At 46.0% G+C, this 26,607-nt stretch overlaps 1 long non-coding RNA gene across 1 annotated transcript in view; it reads right to left on the minus strand.

Annotated features, from left to right (window-relative positions):
* The window catches only part of LOC138663351 (uncharacterized), a 55,289-nt gene that overhangs the window by 8,621 nt on the left and 20,061 nt on the right, over positions 1-26,607 (minus strand). The gene's annotated exons all lie outside the window — the stretch shown is intronic.

The following is a 26,607-nucleotide window of genomic DNA, read 5'->3' on the forward strand; positions in this document are numbered from 1 at the left end:
TCCAAAAAATTAAAAGATCGTCAATATAACGGAGCCAGCACTGCACATGGTCAGCTGCACACGCGCCGTCACAATGCACAACCTCCCTCTCCCAATATCCGAGAAAGAGGTTGGCATACGACGGCGCGCATGCCACACCCATGGCAGTGCCGCGCTCCTGCAAATAAAAACGATCCTTAAAAGTAAAAAAAATATGTTTTAAAACAAAATCCAATAAATCCAAAATCAACTCAATTAATAACCTATCCAGGTTGCTCAATTCGAGGAAAAAGCGGACAGCTCTTATTCCGTCCTCATGTCCAATAGAGGTATATAGGGACTCGACGTCTGCGGTCACCAGCCATACATCAGGTTCCAGGGTGATTCCATCCAGTCTCACCAGGACGTCCGAAGAGTCCCTGACATAAGAGGGCAGGGTCTCAACCAACGGTTTTAGGTAATAATCAATAAATTTACAGGCCCACCACGCAGTTTAAAAATACCACCCAGGATAGATCCTACATACTACACCACACAGGAGAGCTGACAGATCCTCTATATACTACACCACACAGGAGAGCTGACAGATCCTATATATACTACACCACACAGGAGAGCTGACAGATCCTCTATATACTACACCACACAGGAGAGCTGACAGATCCTCTATATACTACACCACACAGGGGAGCTGACAGATCTTCTATATACACCACACAAGAGAGCTGACAGATCCTCTATATACTACACCACACAGGAGAGCTGACAGATCCTCTATATACTACACCACACAGGAGAGCTGACAGATCCTCTATATACTACACCACACAGGAGAGCTGACAGATCCTCTATATACTACACCACACGGGAGAGCTGACAGATCCTCTATATACTACACTACACAGGAGAGCTGACAGATCCTCTATATACTACACCACACAGGAGAGATGACAGATCCTCTATATACTACACCACACAGGAGAGCTGACAGATCCTCTATATAATACACCACACAGGAGAGCTGACAGATCCTCTATATACTACACCACACAGGAGAGCTGACAGATCCTCTATATACTACACCACACGGGAGAGCTGACAGATCCTCTATACACCACACCACACAAGAGAGCTGACAGATCCTCTATATACACCACACAGGAGAGCTGACAAATCCTCTATATACTACACCACAGAGGAGAGCTGACAGATCCTCTATATACTACACCACACAGGAGAGCTGACAGATCCTCTATATACTACACCACACAGGAGAGCTGACAGATCCTCTATATACTACACCTCACAGGAGAGCTGACAGATCCTCCATATACTAAACCACACACGAGAGCTGACAGATCCTCTATATACTACACCACACAGGAGAGCTGACAGATCCTCTATATACTACACCACACAGGAGAGCTGACAGATCCTCTATATACTACACCACACAGGAGAGCTGACAGATCCTCTATATACTACACCATACAAGAGAGCTGACAGATCCTCTATATACTACACCACACAGGAGAGCTGACAGATCCTCTATATACTACACCATACAGGAGAGCTGAGAGATCCCCTATATACTACACCACACGGGAGAGCTGACAGATCCTCTATATACTACACTACACAGGAGAGCTGACAGATCCTCTATATACTACACCACACAAGAGAGCTGACAGATCCTCTATATACTACACCACACGGGAGAGCTGACAGATCCTCTACATACTACAACACACGGGAGAGCCGACAGATCCTCTATATGCTACACCACACAGGAGAGCTGACAGATCCTCTATATACTACAACACACAGGAGAGCTGACAGATCCTCTATATACTACACCACACAGGAGAACTGACAGATCCTCTATATACTACACCACACAGGAGAGCCGACAGATCCTCTATATACTACACCACACGGGAGAGCCGACAGATCCTCTATACACTATACCACACGGGAGAGCCGACAGATCCTCTATATACTACACCACACGGGAGAGCTGACAGATCCTCTATATACTACACCACACAGGAGAGCTGACAGATCCTCTATATACTACACCACACGAGAGAGCTGACAGATCTTCTATATACTACACCACACGGGAGAGCTGACAGATTCTCTATATACTACACCACACAGGAGAGCTGACAGATCCTCTATATACTACACCACACAGGAGAGCTGACAGATCCTCTATATACTACACCACACAGGAGAGCTGACAGATCCTTTATATACTACACCACACCACACGGGAGAGCCGACAGATCCTCTATATACTACACCACAACACGGGAGAGCCGACAGATCCTCTATATACTACACCACACAGGAGAGCTGACAGATCCCCTATATACTACACCACACAGGAGAACTGACAGATCCTATATATACTACACCACACCACACAGGAGAGCTGACAGATCCCCTATATACTACACCACACAGGAGAGCTGACAGATCCCCTATATACTACACCACACGGGAGAGCTGACATCCTCTATATACTACACCACACAGGAGAGCTGACAGATACTCTATATACTACACCACACAGGAGAGCTGACAGATCCTCTATATACTACACCACACGGGAGAGCTGACAGATCCTCTATATACTACACTACACAGGAGAGCTGACAGATCCTCTATATACTACACCACACAGGAGAGCAGAGAGATCCTCTATATACTACACCTCACAGGAGAGCTGACAGATCCTCTATGTACTACACCACACAGGAGAGCTGTCAGATCCTCTATATATACCACACAAGAGAGCTGACAGATCCTCTATATACTACACCACACAGGAGAGCAGACAGATCCTCTATATACTACACCTCACAGGAGAGCTGACAGATCCTCTATATACTACACCACACGGGAGAGCTGACAGATCCTCTATATACTACACCACACGGGAGAGCTGACAGATTCTCTATATACTACACCACACAGGAGAGCTGACAGATCCTCTATATACTACACCACACAGGAGAGCTGACAGATCCTCTATATACTACACCACACAGGAGAGCTGACAGATCCTTTATATACTACACCACACCACACGGGAGAGCCGACAGATCCTCTATATACTACACCACAACACGGGAGAGCCGACAGATCCTCTATATACTACACCACACAGGAGAGCTGACAGATCCCCTATATACTACACCACACAGGAGAACTGACAGATCCTATATATACTACACCACACCACACAGGAGAGCTGACAGATCCCCTATATACTACACCACACAGGAGAGCTGACAGATCCCCTATATACTACACCACACGGGAGAGCTGACATCCTCTATATACTACACCACACAGGAGAGCTGACAGATACTCTATATACTACACCACACAGGAGAGCTGACAGATCCTCTATATACTACACCACACGGGAGAGCTGACAGATCCTCTATATACTACACTACAAAGGAGAGCTGACAGATCCTCTATATACTACACCACACAGGAGAGCAGAGAGATCCTCTATATACTACACCTCACAGGAGAGCTGACAGATCCTCTATGTACTACACCACACAGGAGAGCTGTCAGATCCTCTATATATACCACACAAGAGAGCTGACAGATCCTCTATATACTACACCACACAGGAGAGCAGACAGATCCTCTATATACTACACCTCACAGGAGAGCTGACAGATCCTCTATATACTACACCACACGGGAGAGCTGACAGATCCTCTATATACTACACCACACGGGAGAGCTGACAGATCCTGTATATACTACACCACACAGGAGAGCTGACAGATCCTCTATATACTACACCACATAGGAGAGCTGACAGATCCTCTATATACACCACACAGGAGAGCTGACAGATCCTCTATATACTACACCACACAGGAGAGCAGACAGATCCTCTATATACTACACCACACAGGAGAGCTGACAGATCCTCTATATACTACACCTCACAGGAGAGCTGACAGATCCTCTATATACTACACCACACAGGCGAGCTGACAGATCCTCTATATACTACACCACACAGGAGAGCTGACAGATCCTCTATATACTACACCACACAGGAGAGCTGACAGATCCTCTATATACTACAAAACACAGGAGAGCTGACAGATCCTCTATATACTACACCACACAGGAGAGCTGACAGATCCTCTATATACTACACCACACGGGAGAGCTGACAGATCCTCTATATACTACACCACACGAGAGAGCTGAGAGATCCTCTATATACTACACCACACAGGAGAGCTGACAGATCCTCTATATACTACACCACACGGGAGAGCTGACAGATCCTCTATATACTACACCACACAGGAGAGCTGACAGATCCTCTATATACTACACCACACGGGAGAGCTGACAGATCCTCTATATACTACACCACACGGGAGAGCTGACAGATCCTCTATATACTACACCACACAGGAGAGCTGACAGATCCTCTATATACTACACCACACGGGAGAGCTGACAGATCCTCTATATACTACACCACACGGGAGAGCTGACAGATCCTCTATATACTACACCTCACAGGAGAGCTGACAGATCCTCTATATACTACACCACACGGGAGAGCTGACAGATCCTCTATATACTACACCACACAGGAGAGCTGACAGATCCTCTGTATACACCACACAAGAGAGCAGACAGATCCTCTATATACTACACCACACGGGAGAGCTGACAGATTCTCTATATACTATACCACACAGGAGAGCTGACAGATCCTCTATATACTACACCTCACAGGAGAGCTGACAGATCCTCTATGTACTACACCACACAGGAGAGCTGTCAGATCCTCTATATATACCACACAAGAGAGCTGACAGATCCTCTATATACTACACCACACAGGAGAGCAGACAGATCCTCTATATATTACACCACACAGGAGAGCTGACAGATCCTCTATATACTACACCACACGGGAGAGCTGACAGATCCTCTATATACTACACCACACGGGAGAGCTGACAGATCCTGTATATACTACACCACACAGGAGAGATGACAGATCCTCTATATACTACACCACACGGGAGAGCTGATAGATACTCTATATACTACACCACACAGGAGAGCTGACAGATCCTCTATATACTACACTACACAGGAGAGCTGACAGATCCTCTATATACTACACCACACAAGAGAGCTGACAGATCCTCTATATACTACACCACACGGGAGAGCTGACAGATCCTCTACATACTACACCACACGGGAGAGCCGACAGATCCTCTATATGCTACACCACACAGGAGAGCTGACAGATCCTCTATATACTACACCACACAGGAGAGCTGACAGATCCTCTATATACTACACCACACAGGAGAACTGACAGATTCTCTATATACTACACCACACAGGAGAGCCGACAGATCCTCTATATACTACACCACACGGGAGAGCCGACAGATCCTCTATATACTATACCACACGGGAGAGCCGACAGATCCTCTATATACTACACCACACGGGAGAGCTGACAGATCCTCTATATACTACACCACACAGGAGAGCTGACAGATCCTCTATATACTACACCACACGAGAGAGCTGATAGATCTTCTATATACTACACCACACGGGAGAGCTGACAGATTCTCTATATACTACACCACACAGGAGAGCTGACAGATCCTCTATATACTACACCACACAGGAGAGCTGACAGACCCTCTATATACTACACCACACAGGAGAGCTGACAGATCCTTTATATACTACACCACACCACACGGGAGAGCCGACAGATCCTCTATATACTACACCACAACACGGGAGAGCCGACAGATCCTCTATATACTACACCACACAGGAGAGCTGACAGATCCCCTATATACTACACCACACAGGAGAACTGACAGATCCTATATATACTACACCACACCACACAGGAGAGCTGACAGATCCCCTATATACTACACCACACAGGAGAGCTGACAGATCCCCTATATACTACACCACACGGGAGAGCTGACATCCTCTATATACTACACCACACAGGAGAGCTGACAGATACTCTATATACTACACCACACAGGAGAGCTGACAGATCCTCTATATACTACACCACACGGGAGAGCTGACAGATCCTCTATATACTACACTACACAGGAGAGCTGACAGATCCTCTATATACTACACCACACAGGAGAGCAGAGAGATCCTCTATATACTACACCTCACAGGAGAGCTGACAGATCCTCTATGTACTACACCACACAGGAGAGCTGTCAGATCCTCTATATATACCACACAAGAGAGCTGACAGATCCTCTATATACTACACCACACAGGAGAGCAGACAGATCCTCTATATACTACACCACACGGGAGAGCTGACAGATCCTCTATATACTACACCACACGGGAGAGCTGACAGATCCTGTATATACTACACCACACAGGAGAGCTGACAGATCCTCTATATACTACACCACATAGGAGAGCTGACAGATCCTCTATATACACCACACAGGAGAGCTGACAGATCCTCTATATACTACACCACACAGGAGAGCTGACAGATCCTCTATATACTACACCACACAGGAGAGCTGACAGATCCTCTATATACTACACCTCACAGGAGAGCTGACAGATCCTCTACATACTACACCACACAGGCGAGCTGACAGATCCTCTATATACTACACCACACAGGAGAGCTGACAGATCCTCTATATACTACACCACACAGGAGAGCTGACAGATCCTCTATATACTACAAAACACAGGAGAGCTGACAGATCCTCTATATACTACACCACACAGGAGAGCTGACAGATCCTCTATATACTACACCACACGGGAGAGCTGAAAGATCCTCTATATACTACACCACACGAGAGAGCTGAGGGATCCTCTATATACTACACCACACAGGAGAGCTGACAGATCCTCTATATACTACACCACACGGGAGAGCTGACAGATCCTCTATATACTACACCACACAGGAGAGCTGACAGATCCTCTATATACTACACCACACAGGAGAGCTGACAGATCCTCTATATACTACACCACACGGGAGAGCTGACAGATCCTCTATATACTACACCACACAGGAGAGCTGACAGATCCTCTATATACTACACCACACGGGAGAGCTGACAGATCCTCTATATACTACACCACACGGGAGAGCTGACAGATCCTCTATATACTACACCTCACAGGAGAGCTGACAGATCCTCTATATACTACACCACACGGGAGAGCTGACAGATCCTCTATATACTACACCACACAGGAGAGCTGACAGATCCTCTGTATACTACACCACACAGGAGAGCTGACAGATCCTCTATATACACCACACAAGAGAGCTGACAGATCCTCTATATACTACACCACACGGGAGAGCTGACAGAATCTCTATATACTATACCACACAGGAGAGCTGATAGATCCTCTATATACTACACCTCACAGGAGAGCTGACAGATCCTCTATGTACTACACCACACAGGAGAGCTGTCAGATCCTCTATATATACCACACAAGAGAGCTGACAGATCCTCTATATACTACACCACACAGGAGAGCAGACAGATCCTCTATATATTACACCACACAGGAGAGCTGACAGATCCTCTATATACTACACCACACGGGAGAGCTGACAGATCCTCTATTTACTACACCACACGGGAGAGCTGACAGATCCTGTATATACTACACCACACAGGAGAGATGACAGATCCTCTATATACTACACCACACGGGAGAGCTGATAGATACTCTATATACTACACCACACAGGAGAGCTGACAGATCCTCTATATACTACACCTCACAGGAGAGCTGACAGATCCTCTATATACTACACCACACAGGAGAGCTGACAGATCCTCTACATACTACACCACACAGGAGAGCTGACAGATCCTCTATATACTACACCTCACAGGAGAGCTGACAGATCCTCTATATACTACACCACACACGAGAGCTGACAGATCCTCTATATACTACACCACACAGGAGAGCTGACAGATCCTCTATATACTACACCACACAGGAGAGCTGACAGATCCTCTATATACTACACCACACAGGAGAGCTGACAGATCCTCTATATAATACACCACACAGGAGAGCTGACAGATCCTCTATATACTACACTACACAGGAGAGCTGACAGATCCTCTATATACTACACCACACAAGAGAGCTGACAGATCCTCTATATACTACACCACACGGGAGAGCTGACAGATCCTCTACATACTACACCACACGGGAGAGCCGACAGATCCTCTATATGCTACACCACACAGGAGAGCTGACAGATCCTCTATATACTACACCACACAGGAGAGCTGACAGATCCTCTATATACTACACCACACAGGAGAGCAGACAGATGCTCTATATACTACACCACACAGGAGAGCTGACAGATCCTCTTTATACTACACCACACGAGAGAGCTGACAGATCTTCCATATATTACACCACACAGGAGAGCTGACAGATCCTCTATATACTACACCTCACAGGAGAGCTGACAGATCCTCTATATACTACACCACACTGGAGAGCTGACAGATCCTCTATATACTACACCACACGGGAGAGCTGACAGATCCTCTATATACTACACCACACAGGAGAGCTGACAGATCCTCTATATACTACACCACACAGGAGAGCTGACAGATCCTCTATATACTACACCTCACAGGAGAGCTGACAGATCCTCTATATACTACACCACACACGAGAGCTGACAGATCCTCTATATACTACACCACACAGGAGAGCTGACAGATCCTCTATATACTACACCACACAGGAGAGCTGACAGATCCTCTATATAATACACCACACAGGAGAGCTGACAGATCCTCTATATACTACACTACACAGGAGAGCTGACAGATCCTCTATATACTACACCACACAAGAGAGCTGACAGATCCTCTATATACTACACCACACGGGAGAGCTGACAGATCCTCTACATACTACACCACACGGGAGAGCCGACAGATCCTCTATATACTACACCACACAGGAGAGCTGACAGATCCTCTATATTCTACACCACATGGGAGAGCTGACAGATCCTCTATATACTACACTACACAGGAGAGCTGACAGATCCTCTATATACTAGACCACACAGGAGAGCTGACATCCTCTATATAGTACACCACACAGGAGAACTGACAGATCCTCTGTACACTACGCCACACAGGAGAGCTGACAGATCCTCTATATACTACACCACACAGGAGAACTGACAGATCCTCTATATACTACACCACACAGGAGAGCTGACAGATCCTCTATATACTACACCACACGGGAGAGCCGACAGATCCTCTATATACACCACACAAGAGAGCTGACAAATCCTCTATATACTACACAACATGGGAGAGCTGACAGATCCTCTATATACTACACCTCACAGGAGAGCTGACAGATCCTCTATGTACTATACCACACAGGAGAGCTGTCAGATCCTCTATATATACCACACAAGACAGCTGACAGATCCTCTATATACTACACCACACAGGAGAGCAGACAGACCCTCTATATACTACACCACACAGGAGAGCTGACAGATCCTCTATATACTACACCACACGGGAGAGCTGACAGATCCTCTATATACTACACCACACAGGAGAGCAGACAGATCCTCTATATACTACACCACACAGGAGAGCTGACAGATCCTCTATATACTACACCACATGGGAAAGCTGACAGATCCTCTATATACTACACCACACAGGAGAGCTGACAGATCCTCTATATACTACACCACATGGGAAAGCTGACAGATCCTCTATATACTACACCACACAGGAGAGCTGACAGATCCTGTATATACTACACCACACAGGAGAGCTGACAGATCCTGTATATACTACACCACACAGGAGAGCTGACAGATCCTCTATATACTACACCACACAGGAGAGCTGACAGATCCTCTATATACTACACCTCACAGGAGAGCTGACAGATCCTCGATATACGACACCACACAGGAGAGCTGACAGATCCTCTATATACTACACCACACAGGAGAGCTGACAGATCCTCTATATAATACACCACACGGGAGAGCTGACAGATCCTCTATATACTACACCACACGGGAGAGCTGACAGATCCTCTATATACTACACCACACAGGAGAGCTGACAGATCCTCCATATACTACACCACACCACACGGGAGAGCAGACAGATCCTCTATATACTACACCACACGGGAGAGCCGACAGATCCTCTATATACTACACCACACAGGAGAGCTGACAGATCCTCCATATACTACACCACACGGGAGAGCCGACAGATCCTCTATATACTACACCACACAGGAGAGCTGACAGATCCTCTATATACTACACCACACAGGAGAGCTGAAAGATCCTCTATATACTACACCACACGGGAGAGCTGACAGATCCTCTATATACTGCACCACACAGGAGAGTCGACAGATCCTCTATATACTACACCACACAGGAGAGCTGACAGATCCTCTATATACTACACCACACAGGAGAACTGACAGATCCTCTGTATACTACACCACACAGGAGAGCTGACAGATCCTCTATATACTACACCACACAGGAGAGCTGACAGATCCTCTATATACTACACCACACAGGAGAGCTGAAAGATCCTCTATATACTACACCACACAGGATAGATCCTCTATATACTACACCACACAGGAGAGCTGACAGATACTCTATATACTACACCACACAGGAGAGCTGACAGATCATCTATATACTACACCACACAGGAGAGCTGACAGATCCTCTATATACTACACCACACAGGAGAGCTGACAGATCCTCTATATAATATACCACACAGGAGAGCTGACAGATCCTCTATATACTACACCACACAGGAGAGCTGACAGATCCTCTATATACTACACCACACAGGATAGATCCTCTATATACTACACCACACAGGAGAGCTGACAGATCCTCTATATACTACACCACACAGGAGAGCTGACAGATCCTCTATATACTACACCACACAGGATAGATCCTCTATATACTACACCACACAGGAGAGCTGACAGATCCTCTATATACTACACCACACAGGAGAGCAGACAGATCCTCTATATACTACATCACACAGGAGAGCTGACAGATCCTCTATATACTACACCACACGAGAGAGCTGACAGATCTTCCATATACTACACCACACAGGAGAGCTGACAGATCCTCTATATACTACACCTCACAGGAGAGCTGACAGATCCTCTATATACTACACCACACTGGAGAGCTGACAGATCCTCTATATACTACACCACACGGGAGAGCTGACAGATCCTCTATATACTACACCACACAGGAGAGCTGACAGATCCTCTATATACTACACCACACAGGAGAGCTGACAGATCCTCTATATACTACACCTCACAGGAGAGCTGACAGATCCTCTATATACTACACCACACACGAGAGCTGACAGATCCTCTATATACTACACCACACAGGAGAGCTGACAGATCCTCTATATACTACACCACACAGGAGAGCTGACAGATCCTCTATATAATACACCACACAGGTGAGCTGACAGATTCTCTATATACTACACTACACAGGAGAGCTGACAGATCCTCTATATACTACACCACACAAGAGAGCTGACAGATCCTCTATATACTACACCACACGGGAGAGCTGACAGATCCTCTACATACTACACCACACGGGAGAGCCGACAGATCCTCTATATACTACACCACACAGGAGAGCTGACAGATCCTCTATATTCTACACCACACGGGAGAGCTGACAGATCCTCTATATACTACACTACACAGGAGAGCTGACAGATCCTCTATATACTAGACCACACAGGAGAGCTGACATCCTCTATATAGTACACCACACAGGAGAACTGACAGATCCTCTGTATACTACGCCACACAGGAGAGCTGACAGATCCTCTATATACTACACCACACAGGAGAACTGATAGATCCTCTATATAGTACACCACACAGGAGAGCTGACAGATCCTCTATATACTACACCACACGGGAGTGCCGACAGATCCTCTATATACACCACACAAGAGAGCTGACAGATCCTCTATATACTACACAACATGGGAGAGCTGACAGATCCTCTATATACTACACCTCACAGGAGAGCTGACAGATCCTCTATGTACTACACCACACAGGAGAGCCGACAGATCCTCTATATACTACACCACACGGGAGAGCCGACAGATCCTCTATATACTATACCACACGGGAGAGCCGACAGATCCTCTATATACTACACCACACGGGAGAGCTGACAGATCCTCTATATACTACACCACACAGGAGAGCTGACAGATCCTCTATATACTACACCACACGAGAGAGCTGACAGATCTTCTATATACTACACCACACGGGAGAGCTGACAGATTCTCTATATACTACACCACACAGGAGAGCTGACAGATCCTCTATATACTACACCACACAGGAGAGCTGACAGACCCTCTATATACTACACCACACAGGAGAGCTGACAGATCCTTTATATACTACACCACACCACACGGGAGAGCCGACAGATCCTCTATATACTACACCACAACACGGGAGAGCCGACAGATCCTCTATATACTACACCACACAGGAGAGCTGACAGATCCCCTATATACTACACCACACAGGAGAACTGACAGATCCTATATATACTACACCACACCACACAGGAGAGCTGACAGATCCCCTATATACTACACCACACAGGAGAGCTGACAGATCCCCTATATACTACACCACACGGGAGAGCTGACATCCTCTATATACTACACCACACAGGAGAGCTGACAGATACTCTATATACTACACCACACAGGAGAGCTGACAGATCCTCTATATACTACACCACACGGGAGAGCTGACAGATCCTCTATATACTACACTACACAGGAGAGCTGACAGATCCTCTATATACTACACCACACAGGAGAGCAGAGAGATCCTCTATATACTACACCTCACAGGAGAGCTGACAGATCCTCTATGTACTACACCATACAGGAGAGCTGTCAGATCCTCTATATATACCACACAAGAGAGCTGACAGATCCTCTATATACTACACCACACAGGAGAGCAGACAGATCCTCTATATACTACACCACACGGGAGAGCTGACAGATCCTCTATATACTACACCACACGGGAGAGCTGACAGATCCTGTATATACTACACCACACAGGAGAGCTGACAGATCCTCTATATACTACACCACATAGGAGAGCTGACAGATCCTCTATATACACCACACAGGAGAGCTGACAGATCCTCTATATACTACACCACACAGGAGAGCTGACAGATCCTCTATATACTACACCACACAGGAGAGCTGACAGATCCTCTATATACTACACCTCACAGGAGAGCTGACAGATCCTCTATATACTACACCACACAGGCGAGCTGACAGATCCTCTATATACTACACCACACAGGAGAGCTGACAGATCCTCTATATACTACACCACACAGGAGAGCTGACAGATCCTCTATATACTACAAAACACAGGAGAGCTGACAGATCCTCTATATACTACACCACACAGGAGAGCTGACAGATCCTCTATATACTACACCACACGGGAGAGCTGACAGATCCTCTATATACTACACCACACGAGAGAGCTGAGAGATCCTCTATATACTACACCACACAGGAGAGCTGACAGATCCTCTATATACTACACCACACGGGAGAGCTGACAGATCCTCTATATACTACCCCACACAGGAGAGCTGACAGATCCTCTATATACTACACCACACAGGAGAGCTGACAGATCCTCTATATACTACACCACACGGGAGAGCTGACAGATCCTCTATATACTACACCACACAGGAGAGCTGACAGATCCTCTATATACTACACCACACGGGAGAGCTGACAGATCCTCTATATACTACACCACACGGGAGAGCTGACAGATCCTCTATATACTACACCTCACAGGAGAGCTGACAGATCCTCTATATACTACACCACACGGGAGAGCTGACAGATCCTCTATATACTACACCACACAGGAGAGCTGACAGATCCTCTGTATACTACACCACACAGGAGAGCTGACAGATCCTCTATATACACCACACAAGAGAGCTGACAGATCCTCTATATACTACACCACACGGGAGAGCTGACAGATTCTCTATATACTATACCACACAGGAGAGCTGACAGATCCTCTATATACTACACCTTACAGGAGAGCTGACAGATCCTCTATGTACTACACCACACAGGAGAGCTGTCAGATCCTCTATATATACCACACAAGAGAGCTGACAGATCCTCTATATACTACACCACACAGGAGAGCAGACAGATCCTCTATATATTACACCACACAGGAGAGCTGACAGATCCTCTATATACTACACCACACGGGAGAGCTGACAGATCCTCTATTTACTACACCACACGGGAGAGCTGACAGATCCTGTATATACTACACCACACAGGAGAGATGACAGATCCTCTATATACTACACCACACGGGAGAGCTGATAGATACTCTATATACTACACCACACAGGAGAGCTGACAGATCCTCTATATACTACACCTCACAGGAGAGCTGACAGATCCTCTATATACTACACCACACAGGAGAGCTGACAGATCCTCTACATACTACACCACACAGGAGAGCTGACAGATCCTCTATATACTACACCTCACAGGAGAGCTGACAGATCCTCTATATACTACACCACACAGAGAGCTGACAGATCCTCTATATACTACACCACACAGGAGAGCTGACAGATCCTCTATATACTACACCACACAGGAGAGCTGACAGATCCTCTATATAATACACCACACAGGAGAGCTGACAGATCCTCTATATACTACACTACACAGGAGAGCTGACAGATCCTCTATATACTACACCACACAAGAGAGCTGACAGATCCTCTATATACTACACCACACGGGAGAGCTGACAGATCCTCTACATACTACACCACACGGGAGAGCCGACAGATCCTCTATATGCTACACCACACAGGAGAGCTGACAGATCCTCTATATACTACACCACACAGGAGAGCTGACAGATCCTCTATATACTACACCACACAGGAGAGCAGACAGATGCTCTATATACTACACCACACAGGAGAGCTGACAGATCCTCTATATACTACACCACACGAGAGAGCTGACAGATCCTCTATATACTACACCTCACAGGAGAGCTGACAGATCCTCTATATACTACACCACACTGGAGAGCTGACAGATCCTCTATATACTACACCACACGGGAGAGCTGACAGATCCTCTATATACTACACCACACAGGAGAGCTGACAGATCCTCTATATACTACACCACACAGGAGAGCTGACAGATCCTCTATATACTACACCACACAGGAGAGCTGACAGATCCTCTATATACTACACCACACACGAGAGCTGACAGATCCTCTATATACTACACCACACAGGAGAGCTGACAGATCCTCTATATACTACACCACACAGGAGAGCTGACAGATCCTCTATATAATACACCACACAGGAGAGCTGACAGATCCTCTATATACTACACTACACAGGAGAGCTGACAGATCCTCTATATACTACACCACACAAGAGAGCTGACAGATCCTCTATATACTACACCACACGGGAGAGCTGACAGATCCTCTACATACTACACCACACGGGAGAGCCGACAGATCCTCTATATACTACACCACACAGGAGAGCAGACAGATGCTCTATATACTACACCACACAGGAGAGCTGACAGATCTTCCATATATTACACCACACAGGAGAGCTGACAGATCCTCTATATACTACACCTCACAGGAGAGCTGACAGATCCTCTATATACTACACCACACTGGAGAGCTGACAGATCCTCTATATACTACACCACACGGGAGAGCTGACAGATCCTCTATATACTACACCACACAGGAGAGCTGACAGATCCTCTATATACTACACCACACAGGAGAGCTGACAGATCCTCTATATACTACACCACACAGGAGAGCTGACAGATCCTCTATATACTACACCACACACGAGAGCTGACAGATCCTCTATATACTACACCACACAGGAGAGCTGACAGATCCTCTATATACTACACCACACAGGAGAGCTGACAGATCCTCTATATAATACACCACACAGGAGAGCTGACAGATCCTCTATATACTACACTACACAGGAGAGCTGACAGATCCTCTATATACTACACCACACAAGAGAGCTGACAGATCCTCTATATACTACACCACACGGGAGAGCTGACAGATCCTCTACATACTACACCACACGGGAGAGCCGACAGATCCTCTATATACTACACCACACAGGAGAGCTGACAGATCCTCTATATTCTACACCACACGGGAGAGCTGACAGATCCTCTATATACTACACTACACAGGAGAGCTGACAGATCCTCTATATACTAGACCACACAGGAGAGCTGACATCCTCTATATAGTACACCACACAGGAGAACTGACAGATCCTCTGTACACTACGCCACACAGGAGAGCTGACAGATCCTCTATATACTACACCACACAGGAGAACTGACAGATCCTCTATATACTACACCACACAGGAGAGCTGACAGATCCTCTATATACTACACCACACGGGAGAGCCGACAGATCCTCTATATACACCACACAAGAGAGCTGACAGATCCTCTATATACTACACAACATGGGAGAGCTGACAGATCCTCTATATACTACACCTCACAGGAGAGCTGACAGATCCTCTATGTACTATACCACACAGGAGAGCTGTCAGATCCTCTATATATACCACACAAGACAGCTGACAGATCCTCTATATACTACACCACACAGGAGAGCAGACAGACCCTCTATATACTACACCACACAGGAGAGCTGACAGATCCTCTATATACTACACCACACGGGAGAGCTGACAGATCCTCTATATACTACACCACACAGGAGAGCAGACAGATCCTCTATATACTACACCACACAGGAGAGCTGACAGATCCTCTATATACTACACCACATGGGAAAGCTGACAGATCCTCTATATACTACACCACACAGGAGAGCTGACAGATCCTCTATATACTACACCACATGGGAAAGCTGACAGATCCTCTATATACTACACCACACAGGAGAGCTGACAGATCCTGTATATACTACACCACACAGGAGAGCTGACAGATCCTGTATATACTACACCACACAGGAGAGCTGACAGATCCTCTATATACTACACCACACAGGAGAGCTGACAGATCCTCTATATACTACACCACACGGGAGAGCTGACAGATCCTCTATATACTGCACCACACAGGAGAGTCGACAGATCCTCTATATACTACACCACACAGGAGAGCTGACAGATCCTCTATATACTACACCACACAGGAGAACTGACAGATCCTCTGTATACTACACCACACAGGAGAGCTGACAGATCCTCTATATACTACACCACACAGGAGAGCTGACAGATCCTCTATATACTACACCACACAGGAGAGCTGAAAGATCCTCTATATACTACACCACACAGGATAGATCCTCTATATACTACACCACACAGGAGAGCTGACAGATACTCTATATACTACACCACACAGGAGAGCTGACAGATCATCTATATACTACACCACACAGGAGAGCTGACAGATCCTCTATATACTACACCACACAGGAGAGCTGACAGATCCTCTATATAATATACCACACAGGAGAGCTGACAGATCCTCTATATACTACACCACACAGGAGAGCTGACAGATCCTCTATATACTACACCACACAGGATAGATCCTCTATATACTACACCACACAGGAGAGCTGACAGATCCTCTATATACTACACCACACAGGAGAGCTGACAGATCCTCTATATACTACACCACACAGGATAGATCCTCTATATACTACACCACACAGGAGAGCTGACAGATCCTCTATATACTACACCACACAGGAGAGCAGACAGATCCTCTATATACTACACCACACAGGAGAGCTGACAGATCCTCTATATACTACACCACACGAGAGAGCTGACAGATCTTCCATATACTACACCACACAGGAGAGCTGACAGATCCTCTATATACTACACCTCACAGGAGAGCTGACAGATCCTCTATATACTACACCACACTGGAGAGCTGACAGATCCTCGATATACTACACCACACGGGAGAGCTGACAGATCCTCTATATACTACACCACACAGGAGAGCTGACAGATCCTCTATATACTACACCACACAGGAGAGCTGACAGATCCTCTATATACTACACCTCACAGGAGAGCTGACAGATCCTCTATATACTACACCACACACGAGAGCTGACAGATCCTCTATATACTACACCACACAGGAGAGCTGACAGATCCTCTATATACTACACCACACAGGAGAGCTGACAGATCTTCTATATAATACACCACACAGGTGAGCTGACAGATCCTCTATATACTACACTACACAGGAGAGCTGACAGATCCTCTATATACTACACCACACAGGAGAGCTGACAGATCCTCTATATACTACACCACACAGGAGAGCAGACAGATGCTCTATATACTACACCACACAGGAGAGCTGACAGATCCTCTATATACTACACCACACGAGAGAGCTGACAGATCTTCCATATATTACACCACACAGGAGAGCTGACAGATCCTCTATATACTACACCTCACAGGAGAGCTGACAGATCCTCTATATACTACACCACACTGGAGAGCTGACAGATCCTCTATATACTACACCACACGGGAGAGCTGACAGATCCTCTATATACTACACCACACAGGAGAGCTGACAGATCCTCTATATACTACACCACACAGGAGAGCTGACAGATCCTCTATATACTACACCACACAGGAGAGCTGACAGATCCTCTATATACTACACCACACACGAGAGCTGACAGATCCTCTATATACTACACCACACAGGAGAGCTGACAGATCCTCTATATACTACACCACACAGGAGAGCTGACAGATCCTCTATATAATACACCACACAGGAGAGCTGACAGATCCTCTATATACTACACTACACAGGAGAGCTGACAGATCCTCTATATACTACACCACACAAGAGAGCTGACAGATCCTCTATATACTACACCACACGGGAGAGCTGACAGATCCTCTACATACTACACCACACGGGAGAGCCGACAGATCCTCTATATACTACACCACACAGGAGAGCTGACAGATCCTCTATATTCTACACCACACGGGAGAGCTGACAGATCCTCTATATACTACACTACACAGGAGAGCTGACAGATCCTCTATATACTAGACCACACAGGAGAGCTGACATCCTCTATATAGTACACCACACAGGAGAACTGACAGATCCTCTGTACACTACGCCACACAGGAGAGCTGACAGATCCTCTATATACTACACCACACAGGAGAACTGACAGATCCTCTATATACTACACCACACAGGAGAGCTGACAGATCCTCTATATACTACACCACACGGGAGAGCCGACAGATCCTCTATATACACCACACAAGAGAGCTGACAGATCCTCTATATACTACACAACATGGGAGAGCTGACAGATCCTCTATATACTACACCTCACAGGAGAGCTGACAGATCCTCTATGTACTATACCACACAGGAGAGCTGTCAGATCCTCTATATACTACACCACACGGGAGAGCTGACAGATCCTCTATATACTGCACCACACAGGAGAGTCGACAGATCCTCTATATACTACACCACACAGGAGAGCTGACAGATCCTCTATATACTACACCACACAGGAGAACTGACAGATCCTCTGTATACTACACCACACAGGAGAGCTGACAGATCCTCTATATACTACACCACACGGGAGAGCTGACAGATCCTCTATATACTACACCACACAGGAGAGCAGACAGATCCTCTATATACTACACCACACAGGAGAGCTGACAGATCCTCTATATACTACACCACATGGGAAAGCTGACAGATCCTCTATATACTACACCACACAGGAGAGCTGACAGATCCTCTATATACTACACCACATGGGAAAGCTGACAGATCCTCTATATACTACACCACACAGGAGAGCTGACAGATCCTGTATATACTACACCACACAGGAGAGCTGACAGATCCTGTATATACTACACCACACAGGAGAGCTGACAGATCCTCTATATACTACACCACACAGGAGAGCTGACAGATCCTCTATATACTACACCTCACAGGAGAGCTGACAGATCCTCGATATACGACACCACACAGGAGAGCTGACAGATCCTCTATATACTACACCACACAGGAGAGCTGACAGATCCTCTATATAATACACCACACGGGAGAGCTGACAGATCCTCTATATACTACACCACACGGGAGAGCTGACAGATCCTCTATATACTACACCACACAGGAGAGCTGACAGATCCTCCATATACTACACCACACCACACGGGAGAGCAGACAGATCCTCTATATACTACACCACACGGGAGAGCCGACAGATCCTCTATATACTACACCACACAGGAGAGCTGACAGATCCTCCATATACTACACCACACGGGAGAGCCGACAGATCCTCTATATACTACACCACACAGGAGAGCTGACAGATCCTCTATATACTACACCACACAGGAGAGCTGAAAGATCCTCTATATACTACACCACACGGGAGAGCTGACAGATCCTCTATATACTGCACCACACAGGAGAGTCGACAGATCCTCTATATACTACACCACACAGGAGAGCTGACAGATCCTCTATATACTACACCACACAGGAGAACTGTCAGATCCTCTGTATACTACACCACACAGGAGAGCTGACAGATCCTCTATATACTACACCACACAGGAGAGCTGACAGATCCTCTATATACTACACCACACAGGAGAGCTGAAAGATCCTCTATATACTACACCACACAGGATAGATCCTCTATATACTACACCACACAGGAGAGCTGACAGATACTCTATATACTACACCACACAGGAGAGCTGACAGATCATCTATATACTACACCACACAGGAGAGCTGACAGATCCTCTATATACTACACCACACAGGAGAGCTGACAGATCCTCTATATAATATACCACACAGGAGAGCTGACAGATCCTCTATATACTACACCACACAGGAGAGCTGACAGATCCTCTATATACTACACCACACAGGATAGATCCTCTATATACTACACCACACAGGAGAGCTGACAGATCCTCTATATACTACACCACACAGGAGAGCTGACAGATCCTCTATATACTACACCACACAGGATAGATCCTCTATATACTACACCACACAGGAGAGCTGACAGATCCTCTATATACTACACCACACAGGAGAGCAGACAGATCCTCTATATACTACACCACACAGGAGAGCTGACAGATCCTCTATATACTACACCACACGAGAGAGCTGACAGATCTTCCATATACTACACCACACAGGAGAGCTGACAGATCCTCTATATACTACACCTCACAGGAGAGCTGACAGATCCTCTATATACTACACCACACTGGAGAGCTGACAGATCCTCTATATACTACACCACACGGGAGAGCTGACAGATCCTCTATATACTACACCACACAGGAGAGCTGACAGATCCTCTATATACTACACCACACAGGAGAGCTGACAGATCCTCTATATACTACACCTCACAGGAGAGCTGACAGATCCTCTATATACTACACCACACACGAGAGCTGACAGATCCTCTATATACTACACCACACAGGAGAGCTGACAGATCCTCTATATACTACACCACACAGGAGAGCTGACAGATCTTCTATATAATACACCACACAGGTGAGCTGACAGATCCTCTATATACTACACTACACAGGAGAGCTGACAGATCCTCTATATACTACACCACACAAGAGAGCTGACAGATCCTCTATATACTACACCACACGGGAGAGCTGACAGATCCTCTACATACTACACCACACGGGAGAGCCGACAGATCCTCTATATACTACACCACACAGGAGAGCTGACAGATCCTCTATATTCTACACCACACGGGAGAGCTGACAGATCCTCTATATACTACACTACACAGGAGAGCTGACAGATCCTCTATATACTAGACCACACAGGAGAGCTGACATCCTCTATATAGTACACCACACAGGAAAACTGACAGATCCTCTGTATACTACGCCACACAGGAGAGCTGACAGATCCTCTATATACTACACCACACAGGAGAACTGATAGATCCTCTATATACTACACCACACAGGAGAGCTGACAGATCCTCTATATACTACACCACACGGGAGTGCCGACAGATCCTCTATATACACCACACAAGAGAGCTGACAGATCCTCTATATACTACACAACATGGGAGAGCTGACAGATCCTCTATATACTACACCTCACAGGAGAGCTGACAGATCCTCTATGTACTATACCACACAGGAGAGCTGTCAGATCCTCTATATATACCACACAAGACAGCTGACAGATCCTCTATATACTACACCACACAGGAGAGCAGACAGACCCTCTATATACTACACCACACAGGAGAGCTGACAGATCCTCTATATACTACACCACACGGGAGAGCTGACGGATCCTCTATATACTACACCACACAGGAGAGCTGACAGATCCTCTATATACTACACCACATGGGAAAGCTGACAGATCCTCTATATACTACACCACACAGGAGAGCTGACAGATCCTCTATATACTACACCACATGGGAAAGCTGACAGATCCTCTATATACTACACCACACAGGAGAGCTGACAGATCCTGTATATACTACACCACACAGGAGAGCTGACAGATCCTGTATATACTACACCACACAGGAGAGCTGACAGATCCTCTATATACTACACCACACAGGAGAGCTGACAGATCCTCTATATACTACACCACATGGGAAAGCTGACAGATCCTCTATATACTACACCACACAGGAGAGCTGACAGATCCTGTATATACTACACCACACAGGAGAGCTGACAGATCCTGTATATACTACACCACACAGGAGAGCTGACAGATCCTCTATATACTACACCACACAGGAGAGCTGACACATCCTCTATATACTACACCTCACAGGAGAGCTGACAGATCCTCGATATACGACACCACACAGGAGAGCTGACAGATCCTCTATATACTACACCACACAGGAGAGCTGACAGATCCTCTATATAATACACCACACGGGAGAGCTGACAGATCCTCTATATACTACACCACACGGGAGAGCTGACAGATCCTCTATATACTGCACCACACAGGAGAGCTGACAGATCCTCCATATACTACACCACACCACACGGGAGAGCAGACAGATCCTCTATATACTACACCACACGGGAGAGCCGACAGATCCTCTATATACTACACCACACAGGAGAGCTGACAGATCCTCCATATACTACACCACACGGGAGAGCCGACAGATCCTCTATATACTACACCACACGGGAGAGCTGACAGATCCTCTATATACTACACCACACAGGAGAGCTGAAAGATCCTCTATATACTACACCACACGGGAGAGCTGACAGATCCTCTATATACTGCACCACACAGGAGAGTCGACAGATCCTCTATATACTACACCACACAGGAGAGCTGACAGATCCTCTATATACTACACCACACAGGAGAACTGACAGATCCTCTGTATACTACACCACACAGGAGAGCTGACAGATCCTCTATATACTACACCACACAGGAGAGCTGACAGATCCTCTATATACTACACCACACAGGAGAGCTGAAAGATCCTCTATATACTACACCACACAGGATAGATCCTCTATATACTACACCACACAGGAGAGCTGACAGATACTCTATATACTACACCACACAGGAGAGCTGACAGATCATCTATGTACTATACCACACAGGAGAGCTGTCAGATCCTCTATATATACCACACAAGACAGCTGACAGATCCTCTATATACTACACCACACAGGAGAGCAGACAGATCCTCTATATACTACACCACACAGGAGAGCTGACAGATCCTCTATATATACCACACAAGAGAGCTGACATCCTCTATATACTACACCACACAGGAGAGCTGACAGATACTCTATATACTACACCACACAGGAGAGCTGACAGATCCTCTATATACTACACCACACGGGAGAGCTGACAGATCCTCTATATACTACACTATACAGGAGAGCTGACAGATCCTCTATATACTACACCACACAGGAGAGCAGAGAGATCCTCTATATACTACACCACACAGGAGAGCTGACAGATCCTCTATATACTACACCACACAGGAGAGCTGACAGATCCTCTATATAATATACCACACAGGAGAGCTGACAGATCCTCTATATACTACACCACACAGGAGAGCTGACAGATCCTCTATATACTACACCACACAGGATAGATCCTCTATATACTACACCACACAGGAGAGCTGACAGATACTCTATATACTACACCACACAGGAGAGCTAACAGATCCTCTATATACTACACCACACAGGATAGATCCTCTATATACTACACCACACAGGAGAGCTGACAGATCCTCTATATACTACACCACACAGGAGAGCTGACAGATACTCTATAAACTACACCACACAGGAGAACTGACAGATCCTCTATATACTACACCACACAGGAGAGCTGACAGATCCTCTATATACTACACCACACAGGAGAGCTGACAGATCCTCTATATACTACACCACACAGGAGAGCTGACAGATCCTTTATATACTACACTACACAGTAGAGATGACAGATCCTCTATATACTACATCTCACAGGAGAGCTGTCAGATCCTCTATAAACTACACCACACAGGAGAGCAGACAGATCCCCTATATACTACACCACACAGGAGAGCTGACAGATCCCCTATATACTACACCACACGGGAGAGCTGACATCCTCTATATACTACACCACACAGGAGAGCTGACAGATCCTCTATATACTACACCACACAGGAGAGCTGACAGATCCTCTATATACTACACCACACGGGAGAGCTGACAGATCCTCTATATACTACACTACACAGGAGAGCTGACAGATCCCCTATATACTACACCACACGGGAGAGCTGACATCCTCTATATACTACACCACACAGGAGAGCTGACAGATCCTCTATATACTACACCACACAGGAGAGCTGACAGATCCTCTATATACTACACCACACGGGAGAGCTGACAGATCCTCTATATACTACACTACACAGGAGAGCTGACAGATCCTCTATATACTACACCACACAGGAGAGCAGAGAGATCCTCTATATACTACACCACACAGGAGAGCTGACAGATCCTCTATATACTACACCACACAGGAAAGCTGACAGATCCTCTATATACTACACTACACAGGAGAGCTGACAGATCCTCAATATACTACACCACACACGAGAGCTGACAGATCCTCTATATACTACACCACACAGGAGAGCAGAGAGATCCTCTATATACTACACCACACAGGAGAGCTGACAGATCCTCTATATACTACACCACACAGGAAAGCTGACAGATCCTCTATATACTACACTACACAGGAGAGCTGACAGATCCTCAATATACTACACCACACACGAGAGCTGACAGATCCTCTATATACTACACCACACAGGAGAGCTGACAGATCCTCTATATACTACACCACACAGGAGAGATGACAGATCCTCTATATACTACATCACACAGGAGAGCTGACAGATCCTCTATATTCTACACCACACAGGAGAGCTGACAGATCCTCTATATACTACACTACACAGGAGAGCTGACAGATCCTCAATATACTACACCACACAGGAGAGCTGACAGATCCTCTATATACTACACCACACAGGAGAGCTGACAGATCCTCTATATATATATACTACACCACACAGGAGAGCTGACAGATCCTCAATATACTACACCACACAGGAGAGCTGACAGATCCTCTATATACTACACCACACAGGAGAGCTGACAGATCCTCTATATACTACACTACACAGGAGAGCTGACAGATCCTCTATATACTACACCACACAGGAGAGCTGACAGATCCTCTATATACTACACTACACAGGAGAGCTGACAGATCCTCTATATACTACACCACACAGGAGAGCTGAGAGATCCCCTATATACTACACCACACGGGAGAGCTGACAGATCCTCTATAAACTACACCACACAAGAGAGCAGACAGATCCTCTATATACTACACCACACAGGAGAGCTGACAGATCCTCTATACACTACACTACACAGGAGAGCTGACATATCCTCTATATACTACACCTCACAGGAGAGCTGACAGATCCTCTATATACTACACCATACATGAGAGCCGACAGATCCTCTATATACTACACTACACAGGAGAG

The sequence above is a fragment of the Ranitomeya imitator genome, chromosome 2, assembly GCF_032444005.1.
Source record: "Ranitomeya imitator isolate aRanImi1 chromosome 2, aRanImi1.pri, whole genome shotgun sequence".
NCBI lineage: Eukaryota > Metazoa > Chordata > Amphibia > Anura > Dendrobatidae > Ranitomeya > Ranitomeya imitator.